The sequence below is a fragment of the Macaca nemestrina genome, chromosome 18, assembly GCF_043159975.1.
Source record: "Macaca nemestrina isolate mMacNem1 chromosome 18, mMacNem.hap1, whole genome shotgun sequence".
NCBI classification, from domain to species: Eukaryota; Metazoa; Chordata; class Mammalia; order Primates; family Cercopithecidae; genus Macaca; species Macaca nemestrina.
In genome coordinates, this window is record NC_092142.1 from 55136048 (window position 1) to 55154136 (window position 18089).

The 18089-nt window shown below is 43.9% G+C and overlaps 1 long non-coding RNA gene across 11 annotated transcripts in view; it reads right to left on the reverse strand.

Annotated features, from left to right (window-relative positions):
- LOC139359884 (uncharacterized) overlaps nt 1-18089 on the reverse strand; it is a 209466-nt gene that overhangs the window by 92316 nt on the left and 99061 nt on the right. For 9 of the 11 annotated variants that reach the window (XR_011616488.1, XR_011616485.1, XR_011616482.1 and 6 more), the window contains one exon: nt 14064-14301. The exons of the other annotated variants lie outside the window; for them this stretch is intronic. This is a non-coding gene — a long non-coding RNA (uncharacterized lncRNA). The remainder of the gene's footprint in view (nt 1-14063; nt 14302-18089) is intronic. 11 annotated transcript variants of the gene reach the window in all.

Sequence of the window (18089 nt, forward strand, 5' to 3'; positions counted from 1 at the left end):
TCTGCTCCTCACTGCCATACAGTGGAGTACTTCAAAATAATTAATAATAATAATACACAGTTCATTTATTTCACCATTTGCTGTGTGCAAGCACTGCTCTCAGTTGTTCCGGTGTATTATGTCATTTAATCCTCCTGAAATCCCTCCGAAGTAGGTGTTACTAACAATGCCCATTTTACAGATGGAGAAACTAAAACACAAGAGATTGAGTCACTTGCCTCAGGTTACACAGCTGGTAAGGATTTGGACCTAAACAGTCTAGCTCCAGAGCAGACAGGCGGAGCTCCAACACTCTGCCACACCGTGAGACCGTATGAATAGCTACAGCTCTGCTAAACTGGAGGAAAGCAATGAACAGTTCTTCACAGTTTATCCACAGATATCTCTTTAAAGAGGTAGGGTGTGTTCTTCCATTTAGGCTGCTATAATAAAATACAGACTGGGTGGTTTAAAACACAACAGAATTTTTTTTAACCGCAGTTCTGGAGGCTGGGGAGCCCCGGATAAAGGTGCTGGCAGAGTTGATGTCTCGTAAGAGCCCACTTCCTGGTTGATAGATGGTATCTTTTCACTTTGTCCTCATTTGGCAGAAGCGGCAAGGGAGCTATCTCAGGCCTCTTTTATAAATGCACTAATTTCCCTCATGAAGGCTCTACCTTCATATCCTCATCACCTCCCAAAGACCCTACTTCCAAATACCATTACATTGGGACTTGGGTTTTAACATAAAAATTTTGGAAGGTCACAGGCATTCAGTCCATAGCATTCCACCCCTGACTCCCAAAATTCATGTCCTTCTCACACACAAAACACATTCATTCTATCCCAGTAGCCCCAAAAGTTTTAATTCATTCCAGCATCAACTCAAAAGTCCAAAGTCCAACATCTCATCTAAATGTCATCTAAATCAGATATGAGACCCAAAGTGTGATTCATCTGAAGGTAAATTCCCCTCCAGCTATAAACTGTTAAACCAAAGAAATTATATGCTTCCAAAATGCACTAGTGGGACAGACATAGGATAGACAGTTCCATAGCAAAAGAGAGAAATAGGAAGGAGGGTAGGAGTAACAGGTTCCAAGCAAGTCAAAACAGTGGCGCAAATTCCATTACACATTAACACTCAAGAATAATCCTATCTGGCTTGATTCTCTGTTCTCCAGGCCCTCTAGGGTGGGGGTCTCACCCCTGGGACCCATTGGGGTTATGTTCCTGCCCCCAAAGTTCTTCCAGACAAGGGTTGGACCCCCAAGGTTCTGGGCAGCCCCACCCCCAGGGTGGCTCTGTGCATGGGCCCTACCCCCGTAGTGGTTCTCTGCCTGGGCCTTGTGGCTCCCTAGGGCTGGGGTCCCAAGCCAGAGGCTCCGCTTAGCACACCCACACCATGCTGGAGCCTGTCAGAGTCACATCTGGGGTGGCCAAGGAGCATGGCACCAGAGTGTGGGGAGTGGAGCCCATGATGTGAGGCAGTGCCAGGTAGGGTGTGCCAAGGTCCAGCAGGTACTGGTGGCTTCCACTTTGAAACTGTTCTGCCCCTGGTACCCTTACACTCTGGGCCTGTGATAGGAAGTGGTAGTGGGGGGGTGGCAGCTGATGATTTTTGCATTGCTTTTGGGCTCATTCTTCCATTGTCTTGAACAATAGCTCGTGGATTCTGTTGAGATGGCTGATCCATACTAATCTCATCAAATGGTCATTTGTCCACACTCTTAGGGAGTTCTTGTCTGACTACACGTTTTCATTTTAAACAATATAGATAGGCTGAGAATTTTCCAAATCTTCAAGTTCTGATTTCCTTTTTTTTTTTTTTTAATTTATTTATTATTATTATACTTTAAGTTGTAGGGTACATGTGCATAACGTGCAGGTTTGTTACATATGTATACTTGTGCCATGTTGGTGTGCTACACCCATCAACTCATCATTTACATCAGGTATAACTCCCAATGCAATCCCTCCCCCCTCCCCCCTCCCCATGATAGGCCCCGGTGTGTGATGTTCCCCTTCCTGAGTCCAATAGCAAAGACTTGGAATCAACCCAAATGTCCATCAGTGACAGATTGGATTAAGAAAATGTGGCACATATACACCATGGAACACTATGCAGCCATCAAAAAGGATGAGTTTGCGTCCTTTGTAGGGACATGGATGCAGCTGGAAACCATCATTCTTAGCAAACTATCACAAGAACAGAAAACCAAACACCGCATGTTCTCACTCATAGGTGGGAACTGAACAATGAGATTACTTGGAGCTGATTTCCTTTTTATTAATTATTCCATTTTAAAACCATTTTTTATGTCTTGCATTTTACTATAAGCAGTCAAGAGAAGCCAGGCCATGCTTTTGACACTTTGCTTAGGAATTTCTTCAGCCAAATATTCTATGTCATTGCTCACAAGTTCTACCTTCCACAAAACGCTAGGACACAAATACAATTCGGCCAAGCTCTTTGCCACTTTATAACAAGAATGGTCTTTTCTCCATTATCCAATAATGGAGAAACATCTTATTGATGTTCCTCATTTCCATCTGAGGTCTCATGAGAATGGTCCTTACTGTCTCTATTTCTACCAATATTATGTATAGGGTTACTTACATATTCTCCAAGAAGATTGAGATATTCCCTAAGGCTCTCCTTTTTCTTTTCTAAGCCTTCACCAGAATTTCCCTTAATGGTCCATTCATGGCAATGTAATCTTTTTGTAGGATGCGTCTTAAAACTCTTCCAGCCTGTACCCATTATCCAGTTCCAGATCCAATTCCACAATCTTAGGTATTGGTTACATAAGCACCTCACTCCCAGTACCAATTTCTGTCATAGTATGTTTGGGCAGCCATAACAAAATATCATAAACCAGGTGGCTTATAAATAACACAAACTTATTTCTCACAGTTTTTTCTCACAGAGACTGCAAAATCCAAGATCAAGGGGCCAGAAGATTTGGTGGCTGGTGAGGGTCCACTTCCTGGTTCATAGACAGCATCTTCTCACTGCATCCTTACATGGTGGAAGGAAGAAGGGAGCTCTCTCAAGCCTCTTTCCTATGGGTACTAATCTCATTCATGAGAGCTCTGACCTCATGACCTAATCACCTTCCAAAGGCCTGACCTTCAAATACCATCATACTGGGCATTAGGACTTCACATAGAAATTCTGGAGGGACACAAACATTCAATCTACAGGATAGGGTCTCAGAAAAAAAGTTCCGAACTTCACTGGGTTCCCCCTGCCACCGGCCATGGTGGCACTCTGCTGCTCGCCATGTTAGCACACCTTCAGATGATTCTCAAGTGAAATGTCCCTCTGGGATGTCCCAGTTTTCTCTGTGTAGTGCCCCCTCCACACCCTTCATTCCCACCTACTGATCTGTGAAACTTGGTTTGCTCATTGGATATCATGTTTCCAGGCAGCCCTGCAAGTTTTGACAATCCATTGCCACTCTCTCCTCTCCATTCCACGATCTTCACATTCTCAACCAGTCCACATGTTCCTATGCTAGTTGCCCTTTCCAAAGTTAACATTTCCAAATGGCAAGATAAGTTCGGAGTTATTTAAAAAAAAAATACATGCACTTGAAACATACCATGAAAATGGTGGGCTTTCTTTCTCTCTTTCTTTTTCTCTTTCTTCTTTATTTTTTCTTTCTTTCTTTCTTTCTTTCTTTCTTTCTTTCTTTCTTTCTTTCTTTCTTTCTTTCTTTCTTTCCTTCTTTTTCTTTTTCTTTCCTTCTTTTTCTTTCTTTCTTTCCTTCTTTTTCTTTCTTTCCTTCTTCTTAAATATCATCCTTATCCTCCCTGCAGATGCAGTGAGCTCAAGCAGCCTCCTATTTATTGGTTTTCCCAGGGAAGCCAATTTCAGTTCAGTTCCCACTGTTTCATAACACAAGAGCTCAACTTACACATTTCCAAGCAGAGGGATGGGTGCTCAGTTTTGTTTTCTTCTTCCCTCAAGAAAATGCCTCAATCTCAGTTTCAGGCTTAAATAGACTTAACAGCCATGAGCTTTATAAACTCTGGCATGCCATAAATAGTCCTTTTCATCAAAATCTGCAAATCACAATTCTACTGTAAAAACCAGAGCTACTCAGATAGCTGCCCACAGCACTGAGCATGGTGCCTTGCATTTAGTGGCTTTTAATAAAGATTTGTTGATAGACTGATTGATCCAGGTCTTTCATATCAGGTGTAGCCTGAGTTTCTTAGATATTTTTCAGGGGATATAAAGTAAGATTTTTTATTTTTTTTTATTTTTTTGAGATGGAGTCTCCCTCCTGTTATCCAGGCTGGAGTGCAATGGCACAATCTCCGCTCACTGCAACCTCAGCCTCCTGGGTTCAAGTGATTCTCCTGTCTCAGCCTCCTGAGTAGCTGGGACTACAGGCATGCACCACCATGCCCAGCTAATTTTTGTATTTTTAGTAGAGACGGGGTTTCACCATGTTGGCCAGGATGGTTTCAATCTCTTGACCTCGTGATGCGACCGCCTCAGCCTCCCAAAGTCCTGGGATTATAGGAATGAGCCACCGTGCCCGGCCTAAAGTAAGATTTTAAACCAATTCTTTATGCACCAGCCTCTCAGTTCTTATAATCCTTGAGCCCAGAATCTTAGAACCTATTTATAATGCATGAGTTTCAAAGCCCCTATGGGGACCAGAGGGCAAAAGCAAAGGAAAGGCAAACTAGTAAAAGCTTCTACACTCTCTGGACCATGTCACAGCCCTGTGGCCTTATGCAGGTTACTTAGCTTCTCTGGGTCTGTGGTTTATGCACCCAAATCAAGTTGTAGAATATCTGTCAGGATGAAAGGTGGAAACATGTTAAGCCCTTCAGACAGTACCTGGCATGTAGAAAGCATCAAGAGTGTTTTAGGCCGGGCACGGTGGCTCACACCTGCAATCCCAGCACTTTAGGAGGCTGAGGCGGGTGGATTGCTTGAGCTCAGGAGTTTGACACCAGCCCGGGCAACACGGTAAAACCTCATCTTTACTAAAATACAAAATAAATTAGCCAGGTGTGGCGGCATGTGCCTGTAGTCCCAGCTACTCAGAATGCTGAGGCAGGAGAATTGCTTGAACCTGGGAAGCGGCGTGAGCTGAGATCGCGTCACTGCACTCCAGCCTGGGTGACGGAGTGAGACTCGGTCTCAAAAAAAACAAAAAAGGGCCGGGCGCGGTGGCTCAAGCCTGTAATCCCAGCACTTTGGGAGGCCGAGACGGGCGGATCACAAGGTCAGGAGATCAAGACCATCCTGGCTAATAACACGGTGAAACCCCATCTCTACTAAAAAAATACAAAAAACTAGCCGGGCGAGGTGGCGGGCGCCTGGGAGGCGGAGCTTGTAGTGAGCTGAGATCCGGCCACTGCACTCCAGCCTGGGCGACAGAGCGAGACTCCGTCTCAAAAAAAAAAAAAAAAAAATTGTGTTTTAAACAATTAGCGTAGCAATATAGTGAGGGAAAGTGTACTGTACTTTTAACTTTATGAAAATTGGGAGTCCATGCATACCAATTACAGTAACTCAGCTAACCAGAATATTCAAGTAATCAGAACACCCTACTCTCCCAACATGCCACGTAGATTGGAGCTCACAGTACAAATGAAAGCGTTGAAAGGTGAAGAAACAAAGTGGGGATCTGTAATTCATGGATTTAAACAGGATTATAAAACACTGGCAGTGCTAAAATAAAATCATATGATAAATTTTTTAAACAAAATTATGACTTTGGGAACCGGTATCCCATAGGAGCTATTCCAAAATTGCAAGAGGGAGGAGAGGAAGCTGAATTACTACATGCTTATTTTAGTCATCAGACTTTAGTAAGAAAAACGATGGGAGAGGGGCAAACAAATACAACTAAAAAAGTAATTAAGGCCTTGGAAACAGCTGTTGATAAAAACACAGGTAAGGGGATTTTTAGAAAAATTATGTGTAACAAATCTGCAGGTGGAATGAAATGGGTCCCCAGGCAGTGAAGAAACTTGTTCAAAAAAAAAAGCTTGCTGAATCATGAACAAATCACAAAAGTAATAGTAATAACAGGAAATTTTGCATTAAGTCTTATAGGGAGCTTGGGAGAGGGAGGCGTTTTGGGCAGCTCAGTTGCTTCTAGGTAAAGAGGCACAGCGAAATGACAAAGATAGTAGTGCAAGGCGTGTCCCCTACTCGACCCCCCTCAGTGGCTGGCCATCATATTTAGAGGATGGATTATGGTCAGAATCAGAATGACCAAGACTATAAGGAGAATCAAGGCCGGGCACGGTGGCTCACGCCTGTAAACCTAGCACTTTGGGAGGCCAAGGCCGGCAGATCATTTGAGGTCAGGAGTTTGAGAACAGCCAGGCCAACATGGTGAAACCCCATCTCTACTAAAAATACAGAAATTGGCCAGGTGTGGTGGCAGGCACCTGTAATCCCAGCTACTCAGGAGGTTGAGGCAGGAGAATTGCTTGAACCCGGGAGGCGGAGGTTGCAGTGAGCCAGGATCATGCCACTGCATTCCGGCCCGGGAGACAGGGCAAGACTCTGTCTAAAAAAAAAAAGAAAAAAAGAAAAGAAAAGAAAAGAAATCAAGTCTGCAAGTGTTCTTTATGCTCTTCTTATGTCCAAGGCAACAAGCCAAGTGGGAGATATAAAGATGATCAAGACTGGCTCTGGATCTCAGGAAACATTGGGACCATAAAGACAACAGCTATAAACACAATAACCCAAGGAAAAGGCCATCAATACTGGGACAGAATTTGCCCTGAGAGTATCAAGAAAGGCTTCCTGTGGGAGGCAGCATTTGAGCTGACCTTGAAGGGATAGAAAAAAAGAATAGGAAAAGTGTTTCAGGCAGGAAAATGGCATTCATCCATCCAAGTATCCATCTGATTAACAAATAGTTATTGGGCACTCACTTGCCGTTAGACACTGTGCTAGTAGCTGACAAGAGACTTTCCAGTAAAAAGAGATAAAGTCCCGGCCCTTGAGGAGCTACATGGGAGGCAGATGTTAACCAAAGCGTCAAACCTTCAGATGTAACTTGCATGTAGCCAATGCCATAAGGGGCACTCTGAGGTTCTGTCCACGGCTCTAACAGCGACATCTAGCCCAGTAGAAAATTCAAAGTGGGCCCTTGCTGAGGATAGCAGAATGAGATCCGAAGGGTGAGTCAAAAACATCCATGCAGAAAGAGGAGACCGCAGCATTCCCGACATGGGCAGCAACATGCTTTAAGACGAGAAAGAAGCGTAAGAGTAAGAGTCTGAAATAGGCCCAGAGGCTGGAATGTGGCAAGTGGGAAATAGTGCATGAGAAACAGGGCCACAGAGGCAGGTGGGGTCTTGAGGGTCTTGGTGAGAAGCCACCATCATTTATTCTAAGAACAATGGATAGTATTGGAAATATTTTTATTGGTGTCCTTGTGTGGTGAGAAGATAGGAGGTGGCAAGGTGAGAGTTTTATCTTGGAAAGATGATCTAACTGAAGTGTGGAGACTAGATGAGGGCCAGAGTGGACGAACCTGTCTGGCAGGAGATAGGGTGGAGGTCAGGACTGGGAGGGCAGCAGGAGTAATGGGGAGAAATGATGCCAAGAGATATTTGGGGTAGGTCAATCAGACTGGAAGGTAGATTTGGGGACTTTGGTAAGGAAAAGGGAAGAGTTAATGATACTCCTGGCACTCAGGACCACACAGATGGTGGTGCCAATCCCTAGGTAAGGAAAGGAGCTATTATGGTAGACAGAGATGCACTGTGTGAAGACACATGTGTGAAAATCTGGCTAATATTGTGTCTCCCCCAGTAGACTACAAGTTCCTTTAAGGCAGGAACGGAGACCCTGTTTCTTTTTGCTCAAAATTGTGACCTCGGCAAGTAATACAATGTCTGACAAACAGCAAGCGCTCCATAACTGCTTGTTAATTGATAGGATGTTGGATGAACGATTCTGGTTTTGGACATGTATAGTCTGAGGTGTTTTAAGGCATCCACAAGGAGATGTGAGGTAAAAAGCTAGATATATGAGCTGCAGCTCAGGGGAGAAGTCAGGATGGGAGGTACAGATGCGTGATGGGCCAAGGTCAGCAGAAAGAGGGAAAAGCTCAACAGGCTCTGGAATCAGCCTTGAGGAATTCTAGCATGTCAGGTCCAGGAGTAGAGCGAAAGAGCATAAAGAAGAAAGAGAAACAGCAGCCCAAGTCAGAGGGAGTGTTTCAGGAAGGATAGAGTGGTCAACGGTGTCAATTGCAAGTAAGATGAGAACTGAAGAATGTCCTTTGGGCTTAGCAACACTGAGGTCATCAGTGACCTTTGTGGGAGCTGTTTTTGTGGAGCGATGGGGTGGAAGCCAGACTGGAGGCGGTGAGGAGTGGGAGGTGATGAAACGCTGACAGGGAGTAGACGCAAACCTTAGGAGGAGAGGTGGGGCAGATGTTGAGCAAAGGCAGGAGTATGCCGGGCACATTTGAGCAGTAAGAACAGGCTAGTGTGGCTAGAACAGAGAGTTCCTTGTGCATTTTTTCCTGCCCCAACATCCCCTGATGGACAGACACTCCAGGTCATTAATGAAGATCAGAGTATGAGGAGGAGTTGATTTCACTGAAGTGATGAGCTTGAGTTTTAGAGATGTTCATTTTGCAGGGGGCTTGTGCAGCAGACAAGGGTAAAGAGATGTCTGCAGGGTAGCTGGAAATACAGGTCTGGGGTGGCATCTGCAAACTACAGCCACCAGCCAAATACAGCCTGCCACCTGTTTTTGTATGGCCAGCCCACCAGCTAAGAATGGCTTTTACATTTTTAAATGGTTGGAAAAATCAAAAGAAAAATAATACTTGGTGACATGTAAATCGTATATGAAATTTGAATTTCAGTGTCCATAAATAAAGTTTTATTGGAACACAGCCACACTCATTCATTTCCATATTGTCTATGGCTGCTTCTGCACTACTACAGCAGTTGAAGAGTTGGGACAGAGACCATTGGCCTGCACAGCCTAAAATATTTACTATCTGGCTCTGCGCAGTAAAAGTTTGCCAATCCTTGGTCTAGGGCATAGAAGAGCAACCAGAGCAACTCCTGTCAGTCTACATTTCAGAAAAGAATTAAGTTAAAAAGACCAGACCACGCTGCGCATTAAGGAACACAGGTGGCTGGCCATTTGTGGGGTGTGAAGGGGGTGGCAACGGCCTGATCCTTCTGGGTCTGTGATGGACATCTGCTATCCCTCAACGTGTCCCCCTCTTGCTGATGTAATGAGCAGGTCCCCCACAATGCTCGGCGTAAAGGGTACATCTTCACAGAAACATTTCCCTTCCTTAAGTGAGCTCTCTGCTGTCTTAAACAAAGCTTCTTTCCCTTCTCCTTATGGCACTTGTCACCATGGTAATTAAATAATTATTTGTAGAATTCTTGGTTTAATGCCTGTCTCGCCCACTGGACTGAGAAGCACTATGGTAATGACTTAAGACAGCAGGCTCTAAAAACGGGCTGCTTGATTCCATCCTGGCTCTGGTTACACTGGCTGGGTAACTGTGACTTACTTACCCTCTCCTGGTCTCAGTGTCCTCATTGGTAAAATGTAGACAGTGAGATTCTGTACCTTTCGGGGTTGTGAGGATTAAATGAGATAATAGAGGCAAAGTGCTCAGGGTGGTGCCTGTGATAGCCTAAGTGCTCAGTAAGGGTGTTACCATCAGTAGCCATTCGGATGCAGGGAGCATGAGAAAGGAGTGGGAGAAAACAAGGATGAAACCTGCATTTCATGGCAGCTGGCAGATGGTGATGCCATTTCCCGAGTCAAGGAACATGAGAAGAGGAGTGGGCTTGGGGGACTTGCCACGTCCAAGGTGCCTGGAGACACCCAAGTGGCAATGCAAGGTAGACAGGTGGGAACAGAGCTCAGAGGGTTGTTGGGTGCAGTAGAGGATCATAGATGTGTGAAGATGGCTTGAAATCGCTGAGGGGGAAACAAAAGATTGTTGGGCTGTGTTTTTGGTGTAGGTAAAAATGCTCTAGCATTTGTCGTAAGTACTCTGTCCACACCTCAATGAACATAAGCTATTATGATGTTATGTTCCTTGGGAACTGGGACTAGCTTGTCCTGTTGACTGCTGGATCCCCAGTACTAGTACTTCAGGCACAGCAGCTAGCATATAACAGATGTTCGACAAATATTTATCAAATAATAAGTAAAGGAATGAAGGAAAAGAGACACACTACATATTAAGTTGATAACCAGGTTGGAGGTTACTGCAAATGTGTGACCTACCCTGGACCATCATCAGCAATCCTCACACATGACGACAGCTTCCTACTTCAAACACCTGTGTCTTACTGCCTAAGGAATTCCCTGGTGACAGGAGCAGGCTGACCCATGCCTGGGGCAAACTGGAAGTGCTAGGGAGTTAACATCTCAGAAGGAGCAAATCTCACCCACTAAGGGATGGCCCTTGGTGGAAAATAGCCAGCACTCTCAGCCCTCAGTTGGACATTCTGTGAGCTGTGCTCTTGCCAAGGAATTGGCTCACATGTGTCCCCAGTGGATCCATGATCACCACACAGCAGCCAGAATTCAGGATCACAGGAGGGTGAAAGCTATGGTCAACTAGTCAAAGGGATTCCTAAACATCTGAATCACAGGTCCTCAAAACAAGATGAAAATGAGGAAATCAGCATTTGGGGCTTCTGCTAGGACCATAGTCATCTGACCCTTCGTGTCTGGACCCCACAGCTTCCTGGAAGCAGGCTGGCAGCTGACCAAGCACTGATGAAGGTGTGAGGCAGCTCTATAACGAAAGACCTGGTCACCATGGACAAATGACATCAGAGTCAGTCTCCTTATCTGGCCAAAAGGAGGTAATTACCTATCTGCTTGCCTCAGAGGTCAAAAGAGCAAACTATTGCAAGAACAGAAAACCAAACACCGCATGTTCTCACTCATAGGTGGGAATTGAATAATGAGATCACTTCGACACAGGAAGGGGAACATCACACACCGGGGCCTATTGTGGGGAGCGGGGAGGAGGGAGGGATAGCATTAGGAAATATGTATAACATAAATGACGAGTTAATGGGTGCAGCACACCAACATGGCACATGTATACATATGTAACAAACCTGCACGTTGTGCACATGTACCCTAGAACTTAAAGTATAATAATAAATAAATAAATAAATAAATAAATAATTTAAAAAAGAGAGAGTAGAAGAGACAGTGCTTTTTAAGGTCAGAGATCTGAAGACACAGTGGGGAAGATGTTACCAAAGCATCCCTGGGTTCAATTTCCCCAAAAGCCTGCCAGTGGACAAATCCAAGTTGCTTCCTGGGTTTGCCACTTGCCCTGGCTCACCTGTCCCACCTGAGAAGCACTGAGGAAGTGGAGACTGCACAGGTACCACTGTTACCCCCTGCCCCCACCAAGAATCTTCTTTCTTGTGTAGTTTTAGGAGTGAAGGGAACAAAACCGTACAAGGAAGGAGCCAATAAATGTGCACATATCCTGCATCAGCAGTTGGCCCTTTTCACATTCCTCTTTTGACCTTCCTAACGGCACTAAGAAGTAAAACGTCCCCGCTTCAGGTGAGGAATCTGGGGTCCGAGGAGATTAAATAACTCGTCCAAGAGCACACAGATAATAAGTGGCAGAGTGGGGATTTGAAAACAGGAATTTCTGTGTGGCTCCCAAGCCCATGGGCTTTCTACTGTAGCACATCCAGTTCTGCCTGCATCTGGAAAATCCTCTCCAGTGATGTCATAAAATGTTACTGGGCCTCAAAGGTCCTTCCCAGAAGGCTCCAGCCAGTATATTAAGAACATATGAATTTCCTTTTTTTTTTTTTGAGACAGAGTTTTGCTCTCATTGCCCAGGCTGGAGGGCAATGGTGTGATCTCGGCTCACTGCAACCTCCGCCTCCCTGGTTCAAGTGATTTGCCTGCCTCAGCCTCCTGAGTAGCTGGGATTACAGGTATTTGCCACCATGCCCAGCTACTTTTGTATTTTTAGTAGAGACAGGGTTTCTCCATGTTTGCCAGGCTGGTCTCCAACTCCTGACCTCAGGTGATCTGCCTGCCTCAGACTTCCAAGTGCTGGGATTACAGGTGTAAGCCACAGTGCCCGGCCAGAACATATGAATTTTCTCTATCAGTTAAATACAAATAGTCTAACCCAGCTCTTGTGATTCCTTCTTTGATTCAACCCAACTTCTCCCTACCCTAACTCTGAACATACTCTCACTGTTTCTAGGGGGCAACTGAGAAGCCTGGACATTCAGATCATTCAGACCACAGGGAGGTAAAACCAGGGTGAGGAGAGGAAAATGAAACTTGCAAAGATGCAGAGAGAAAAGGATGCAGCCATGGAAACCACAAGGGGAGGCATGGCCTGTTTGGTTCCTTTCCTAATCACACAGAAATATATGTGTGCCAACATTATCTTTCACTGAAGACACCACAAATTGTCAGTGCCTGGTAAATTATAGGCATTCAAATTATGTAATGAATGAACCAACATGCTCATCCCTCCTTCCTTCTCTCTGTTCGACTTTTGAGCTATGAAGTCTTCCTGGGTTTGGTAATCATCTCCCACATCCTTTGCCCCTATCTTTCTATATCCAATGTATTTCACTCCTGTTAGCATATTGGCCCAGCTGACCCTGGGCTTTCTGCTGGATTGCTGAGCCATTCGTGACCTGTAGTTAGAATAAATTCAGAGACCAGTTACTCCTGAGGACAGACAACCACATGGCAGTGACTGGAGTCACCATACACTTGGCCCTATGTGCACCAGTTATGATGGTTTCTAGACACAGTGATTAAGTCTTTGGCCTTGGAGTTGACAGAGAAGACCTTATAGGTGTGACAGTCTATTTCCAAAGGAAGAGGTCCAGTCTCTCTAGGGCTTTGATTCTGTCAAAAAAAATCCTGTCCCAATGTCATGTTCTGTCCTAGAATATCAGCAGAACATCAGAGGTGGGCAGACCCATGAGATTTCCCTAATTCTGTTTTGTGCTCAGTGCATAGTTTAAAAAAGGACAAATAGAGAAGTTTGTAAAGTGGCTCCTAGAATTCTGCTTCTGACCATGATGAAATCACTGGTATCAACTGGTTCTGCTATTACAAATGTTTATGATGCTAAACAAAATGTATGAAACAACTATTAATGCTTTCAGATATTGTCAACACATATCACAGGCTTGTCATGCTTGTGAAAATATAAACAATTGAGGTGAGACCCTGGATTTCTGCCTATAACCCAGAACAGAGGAGGAACACAATCAGATAGGAACCTTCCTGAGATGAAGAGACAAGGATCAAAGTTAAGGGAGGTTGAGGTGGCTGGAATGTGAGGGACACAGTACCAAAGAAGCAGCAGCTACAAGGAGAAAGAGCTCCAGACATCCTCGTTGGGTGCCCTAGAGTATTTGTCTAAACATTAAGCTGCATATTTGTAGGATAGGGCTCCAAAAGATCACACAGAGAACAATTATCAGAAAAAGAACAATTCCCAGTGAGCTGTAAACTGAACAACTATGAGAATTTACACGTGGTCCAGGGCGTGGTGGCCCACGTCTGTAATCCCAGTGACTCTAGAGGCTGAGGTGGGAAAATCAATAACAACATTCACAATGTTCTGCATGAAAATAATCAGGAAAATGTAAGCTCTAACAGAAAAATCAATCTTTGCAAGCAGATCAGAAATGACAGAGATGTCGGAATTGGCAGATAAGGAATCGAAAACAGCTATAATAGTTTCAAGGAGCTAAAGGAAAACATGAACCAAATGAGAAGAGAAATGGAAACTACTTTTAAAAATCCAAATAGAACTTCTAGAGCTCAAAATACAGCATCTGCAATAAAAATATTAACTGGATAGGACTAAGATCAGATTAGATAATGCAGAATAAAATATCAGTGAACTTGAACACAAGACAGTGAAAACTATTCAGTCTGACACACATAGCGGGAAGAAGGCTGAATAGACAAAGAAAGACTAAGAGGACATGGCTGTATCAGTCACGGTTCTGCAGAGGGACAGAACCAATGGGATATATATATATGAATTTATTAGGGAGAACTGACTCACATGATTACAAAGGCAAAGTCCCATGGTATGCTGTCTGCAGGCTGGAGAATGAGAAAACCTAGTTGCGTGGCTCAGTCCAAGTCTAAAAGCTTCAAAATTCAGAAAGCCAACAGTGCAGTCTGCAGCCTGAGGCTCTGGGTCTGAGAACCCCAGGGGAGCCACTGGTGCAAGTCCCAGAGTCCAAAGGCTAAAGAACCTGGAATCTGATGCCCAAGGGCAGAAGAAAAGGCATCCCACTCTGGAAGAGAGAGAGAGAGAGGAGCTAGGTTAGCTCTTCATCTAACTTACTTGTGCTTTCAGGGCCTGCTCAGTCCAATCACGTATATACCACTTCCATTCGATAATGGAATGCTGCTGTGCATGCCTGACTTTGTGGCTAGATGGGTCAGATAACACCTACTCCATGATAGGCAGCTCAGGTCATAAGGAAACTTGGTGGCCCATGATCAAGCATTCAGTTTCTATTATATTAAGGCCCAGTAGCAGACCGACTAGGTTTTCTGTGTCTCAAAAAGAGAGTAGTAGGCCAAGCGCGGTGGCTCATGCCTGTAATCCCAGCACTTTGGGAGGCCCAGGCAGGCAGATCACCTGGGATCGGGAGTTCAAGACCAGCCTGACCAACATGGAGAAACTCCATCTCTACTAAAAATACAAAATTAGCTGGGCATGGTGGCAAATGCCTGTAATCCCAGCTACTCAGGAGGCTGAGGCAGGGGAATCGTTTGAACCCAAGAGACGGAGGTTGTGGTGAGTGGTGAGCTGACATTGTGCCACTGCACTCCAGCCTGGGCAACAAGAGAGAAACTCCATCTCAAAAAAAAAAAAAAAAAAAAAAAGGTAGTCATCTGCAGATGCAAGCAGGACCTCGCTCCAAACCCTCAAGGCCTCCTTTGTGGTTCACCTATAGGGACCTGCCAATGCTCCAGACAGCATCCCTATCTGCCACTGACACCTCAAGCACCATGGAATCTGCTGGATCATGTGGTCCAAGAACCAGAGCAGCTTGTGCAGCAGCCTGGATCTGTTGCAGAGCCTTCCCCCGTTCTGGGCCCCACTTAAAACTAGTAGCTTTTCAGTCACCTCATCAAGGGACCAGAGCAGCACATCCAAATGAGGAATGTGTTGCCTCCACAATCCAAATAGGCCCACTAGGTGTTGTGACTATTTCCTGGTTGTAGGGAGGACCAGATACAACTTATCCTTCACCTTAGAAGGGATATCCCGACAGCCCCACATCACTATACCCCCAGAACTTCACTGAAGTAGAAGACACCTGAATTTTATTTGGATTTATTTCCCACCCTCTGTTATGCAAATATTTTACCAATAAGTCCACAGTGGTTGCTACTTCTCATTCACTAGGTCCAGTCAGCTTAATGTCATCAACGTAATGGACCAGTGTGATAGCTTGTGGAAGGTAAAAGCAATCAAGATCCGTGGGAGCTAGATTATGACATACAGCTGGAGAGTTGACATACCCATGAGGTAGGACAGTGAAGGTGTATTACTAACCTTGTCAGCTGAGGGCAAACTGCTTCTGGTGGGCCTTATGGACAGGTATGGAGAAAAAGCCATATGCTAGATCAATAGTTGCATACCAGGTACCAGGATATGTGTTAATTTGCTTAAGTAAGGAAGCTACATCTGGTACAGCAGCTGCAATTGAAATCACCACTTTATTAAGCTTACAATAATCCACTGTCATTCTCCAAGATCCATCTGTCTTCTGCACAGGCCAAATAGGACACTTGAATGGGGATGTGATGAGAGTCACCACCCCTGCATCTTTCAAGTCCTTGATGGTGGCACTAATATCTGTAAACTCTCCAAGGATGTGATATTGTTTTTGATTTACTATTTTCCTAGGTAGAGGCAGCTCTAATGGCTTCCATTTGGCTTTTCCCACCATAATATCCTTCACTCCCACAGGTTGGGGGACCAATGTGGAAATTCTGCCAGCCATGTCTATTCCAATTATGCCTATTCTAATTATGCATTCTAGAACTGGGAAAATACCTACAGGATAGGTCCAGGGACCTACTGGACCCACTGTAAATTGGAACTGAGCTGAAACTCCATTGATTAACCTAGCCCACATAATCCCCTACTCTAACTGGAGGGCCACAATGACGTTTTGTGTCTCATTTAAAAAAATCCGGCCGGGCGCGGTGGCTCAAGCCTGTAATCCCAGCACTTCGGGAGGCCAAGACGGGTGGATCACGAGGTCAGGAGATCGAGACCATCCTGGCTAACACGGTGAAACCCCGTCTCTACTAAAAAATACAAAAAACTAGCCAGGTGAGGTGGCGGGCGCCTGTAGTCCCAGCTACTCGGGAGGCTGAGGCAGGAGAATGGCTTGAACCCGGGAGGCGGAGCTTGCAGTGAGCTGAGATCCGGCCACTGCACTCCAGCCTGGGCGACAGAGCAAGACTCCGTCTCAAAAAACAAAAAAACAAAATTCCTTTAAGTGATCATTGTCTAAAGCAAAGATAATAACAATGTATTGTGGGATTTATAACATATGTAGAAATTAAATATGTAACAATAATAGCACACAGCATGACAGGAGAAATGGAAGCATACTGTTTTAAGGGTCTAATATGTAAAGTAGCATAGTTTTTGGAGATATACTTTGGTAGTTAAAGACACATATTGCAATCCCTAGAATAAACACACACAGAAAAAGAAGAAATAAAATGAAATAATAGTAATATAAACAATAAAATGTATTAATAATAAAATGAAAAATAGTAAAATAAAATGGAATACAAAAAACATTCAATTATTATCATTCAAGAAAAGACAGGAAAAGAACAAAAAATAAATGAAACAAATAGCAAGTTAGTAGACTTAAAGCCAACCATTTCAATAATTGCATTACAGGTAAGTGGACTAAATGAAGAAATTATAATGCAGAAATTGTCAAACTGGACAAAAAAGTAAGACCCAGCTATATTACTCAAGAAATTAACATTATATATACAAACATAGTTTAAAGGTAAAAGTATAGGGAAATGATACACCATGCACACACTATAGCTGGAAGAGCTATATTCATATCAAAATAGACTTCAAGGCAAGGAATATCATCAGAGATAAAGGGAAACATTTCTCTTTTTTTGAGATGGAGTCTCAGTCTGTCACCCAGGCTGGAGTGCAATGGTGCAATCTTGGCTCAATGCAACCTCTGCCTCCCGGGTTCAGTAATTCTCCTGACTCAGCCTCCTGAGTACTTGGGATTACAGGCGCATGCCACCATGCCCACCTAATTTTTGTATTTTTAGTAGAGACAGGGTTTCACCATGTTGGTCAGACTGGTATCGAACTCCTGACCTCGTGATCCGCTTGCCTCAGCCTCCCAAAGTGTTGGGATTACAGGGGGCAGATAAAGATTTCATAGACAGGACAGAAAATATACTAACCATAAAGAAAAAAATTGATTAAAATTGATAAATTGAATTGCATCAAAATTTAAAACTTCTTGTCTTCAAAAGACAAGTGAAAAGACACTAAGAAAGTGAAAAGACAATCCACAGTCCAGAAGAAAATACTCATACATATATCTGGTAGGACTTATATACAAATATAAAAAGAACTCATAATGCAATAATTAAAAAGACAAATTGAAAATTTTAAAGATAAATTTTTCAGCAGACATTTCGAAAAGAAAATACACAAGTGTCCAGTGAGCACATCATCAGGGAAATGCAAAGTAAAACCATAATGAGATGTGACTACATACCCACTAAAATTTAAAACACTGACAGCATTGAGAGTTGGTGAGGATGCGAAACAACTGGAACTTTCATACACTGCTGATAGGGGTGTGAAATGGAATCATCACTTTGGAAAACAGTTTGGCAGTGTCAAAGTTGAACATCTTATATTTACTATATGACCTAAAAGTTTCACTCGGAGGTATGCAAATAAGAGAAATGAAAACACATTCACAAAAGGCTTGTGTGTAAACATTCATAGCTACTTTATTCACAATAGCCAAAAATGTGAAACAGCCCCAAATTTAGT